Below are 3,973 nucleotides of genomic sequence, written 5' to 3' on the forward strand. Positions count from 1 at the left end.
GTAAATTGGTGCAGCCACTATGGAGAACAGTATGGAGGTTCCTTAAAAGAAACTAAAAATTGAGTTGCCATATGATCCAGCAATCCCACTCCTGGGCATATATCCAGAAAAGATGAAAACTGTAATTTGAAAAGATACATGCACCCAAATGTTTGTAGCAGCACTATTCACAATAGCCAAGACATGGAAGCAACCTAAATATCCATCAACAAAGGAATGGATAAAGAAGATGTGGTACATATATACAATGGAATACTACTCAGCCATGAAAAAGAATAAAATAATGCCATTTGCGGCAACATGGATGGAACTAGAGATTATCATACCAAGTGAAGTAAACCAGACAGAGAAAGACAAATATCATCTGATATCACTTATACGTGGAATCTAAAAAAAATGATACAAATCAACTTATTTACAAAACAGAAATAGAGTCACAGACATAGAAAACAAACTTATGGTTACCAAAGGGGAAAGGGGGTAGGGGAGGGATAAATTAGGAGTTGGGGATTAACAGATACACACTACTATATGTAAAATAGATAAACAACAAGGTCCTACTGGATAGGACAGGGAACTATATTCAATATCCTGTAATAAACCATAATGGAAAAGAATATGAAAAAGAATGTATGTATATATGTATAACTGAATCACTTTGCTGTACACCAGAAACTAGAACAACATTGTAAGTCAACTGTACTTCAATAAAAAAAATAGTTTAAACGTTTATTTTCATTTACCTCTAAATAACATTTAGCAGTTCTTTCAAGTATGAATGTGGCAACAATCCATAGTATTAACAGTACTTAGGGCCTCCCTGGTGGCGCAGTGGTTGGGAGTCCGCCTGCCGATGCAGGGGACGCGGGTTCGTGCCCCGATCCCGGAGGATCCCACGTGCCGCGGAGCGGCTGGGCCCGCGAGCCATGGCCGCGGGGCCTGTGTGTCCGGAGCCTGTGCTCCGCAACGGGAGAGGCCACAGCAGTGAGAGGCCCGCGTACAGCAAAAAAAAAAAAAAAAAAAAACAGTACTTGTACCTCTTTCGGCAAAAGCAATCACACATCTTTATTTCACTAACTGTTGTTGCAGATATCTTGAAATATATTTAATGCTAATAACTACTTTTAAATAATGGCAAATATTAGATCCATTGCTAGATCTGGTTATTTAATGCATTAATAAAGAAGCATACATATAGCTTATTCACTTTGCTGTACAGTAGAAACTAACACAACATTGTAAAGCAACTATATGCCAATAAAAATTAATTTTTAAAAAATGAAGGTGAAACAACAATATTCCCAGATAAACAAAAACTGGAGAATTCATTGCTAGCAGATCTGCCATATAAGAAATACGAAATTAGGAGTTTGGGATTAATGTACACACACTACTATATATAAAATAGAGAACCAAGAAGGACCTACTGTTTAGCACAGGGAACTCCACTCAATATTTTATAATAACCTATATGGGAAAAGAAACTGAGAAAGAATGAATATATGTATATGTATAACTGAATCACTATGCTGTACACCTGAAACTAACACAACACTGTAAATCAACTATACTCCAAAAAAAATTATAAAAAAAGAAGCATACATAGTATTATATCACAGGCTTTTTAAATATTATAACTATTTCAATTTTATTTTATGCCATCATATTAGTTATCTATCGCCGCATAAGAAATGACCACAAACTTAGTGGTTTAAAACAACAGGTATTTACAATCTCATAGTTTCTGTGGGTCAGGAGTCTGGATGCAGCTTTGTTATATGCCTATATATATATATATATATATATATATATATATATATATATATATATCCTGATTCTCGGCTTCAGGATCTCACAAAGGCTGCAATCAAGCCATGAGCTAGGGCTGTGGTTGCATCTTGAGGCTCAGCTGGGGAAAGACTCATTCCCAGGCTCACATGGTTGTTTGCTGAATTCAGATCAACAGGCAGTTTCTTGTTGCTATATCTCTGTCAGAGCTGCCCTCAGTTCCTTGAGGGTAACTGACAATGTAGGTCTCTTCCATAGAGTAACTGACAACATAGCTACTTGCTTCATCAATGTCAGCAAGAGAGAGAATCTGCTCGCATGACAGAAGGTAAAATCTTATATAAGATTTCCAGAGTGGTGGAGTGAGGAGTGCAGCTCACACCCCAATAAACAACCATTTATCTGGACAAAAATTTTTAAATAATTGAAAGTCTCTGGAAGTTTTCCTAAGGGCATATAGCAAATAGAGAAAAATACAATCAAGAAAATCTACTAAATCATGGTAAGAACAGTGACTCTGTGGTATCTGAGCCATCTCTGCTCTGCCTTTCCTCCTCTCCCAGCTCTATTTTGGAAGAATCTACTCTGAGAGCTCTACTCCAGGCAGGTGCAGTCAGGAAAATAGGGACTCCTCTCCCCTCAACTCTTAGTCTAGGGCTATGGTGTCTCCTTGGGTGGGGCAGGCCCCACCTCTGTGTCACAAAAGCTATTTTAGGCAAGTGTGGCAGAGAGGTCTACAGTCCCACTCCACAACCAGCCAGGCACAGCAGCCTGAATATCCTGCGTCCTGATCTCCGGTGCCCCAGTTCACTGGGAGTGTGTAGGTCCCACGTTGGGAGGAGCAACCAAGAAGGCTATAGTGCCACCACCCTAGGGAACACTTCGCAAATTGGTCTATGAGGCCAATACTACCATATAGAAGAGCCACCAAAGAAAAGAAATAAATTCAACATCTTACTTAGAGCTGTGAGGTACATTTGTTATACTTGATAAACCAATATTGATCGATGATTAACTGAAGTCATTAGTTTACGTTAAGGTTCACTCTTCATGCTGCGCAGTTCTATGCATTTTGACAAATGCATAATGTCATGAATCTACGATCATAGTATCATATAGAATAATTTCACCACCCTAAAAATCCCCTAGGCTCCACCTGTTCATCCTTCCCTCCTCCCAAACCCCTGGCAACAAATGACCTTTTCATTGTCTCTATAGTTTGCATATTGCTAAGTGAAAGAAGCCAGTCTGAAAGCCAGTCTGTATTATTCCAACTATATTATATTTGTTAATTATACCTCAATAAAGCTGGAAAAGACCTATCAAATCCGACTCTCAGGGATGGGGCCAAGGAATCCATATTTTTAACAGCCTCATCAGCTGATTCTTGAACTAGTGGTATATGGGCTCTAGCTCCAGCATCTGACAGACAGGTTTGAAATCTGGCTCTGAAACTTTCTTTCTTGTGGGCAAGTTACTTAACCACCCGACACCTGCCCACTCTCATCTGTAAAATGGAGATATCGATAATGCCTATCTCATAGCACGGTTTGATGATTAAATGAGTTATTACATGTAAAGCCCCTATCACCATGTCTAGCACTCAGTAAATGGTAACTATTATTTATAAAGCAGAAGGACTGAATTCACTTTTCCATTCTTCTGTCCTTACAGTTACCAATACATGTTGGCTATTATTATCAGCAGTTAATAGGTACCACTGAGAGGCAGCGTGGTACAGTAAAATGAGCACAGGATCTGAATTCAAATCCCAGCTCTGCCATTACAGTCTATAATCACAAACAATTCACAATCTGTGAGCCTCAATTTCCTCATCTGTAAGATGGGAATGAAAACAGTACCTACATCCCAGAGTTATGAGAATCAAATGAGCTAATACATTTAAAGGACTTGGCATGCAGTAACCCCTTATTATACAATGCCCAAATCTGTCTATCCACTCATTCCTCCTGACTACAGTAATTAAAGTGATTGATTGCCTAGGAATGACATTGGTATGGCCTATGAAAAATTCTGTTAGAAATCTAGTTTAGTCATTTCTACCCAATTCACACAAATACTTTGCTGTTTATAATTTTCTGAATGGAAACTTGGGTCCTTTTACTATATGGTCCCAACTAACCATAATTTCTGTGTTTGCAAATCTCACCATAAGCCTGTTTAT

Source organism: Mesoplodon densirostris, chromosome X (assembly GCF_025265405.1).
Source record: "Mesoplodon densirostris isolate mMesDen1 chromosome X, mMesDen1 primary haplotype, whole genome shotgun sequence".
Taxonomy (NCBI): Eukaryota; Metazoa; Chordata; class Mammalia; order Artiodactyla; family Ziphiidae; genus Mesoplodon; species Mesoplodon densirostris.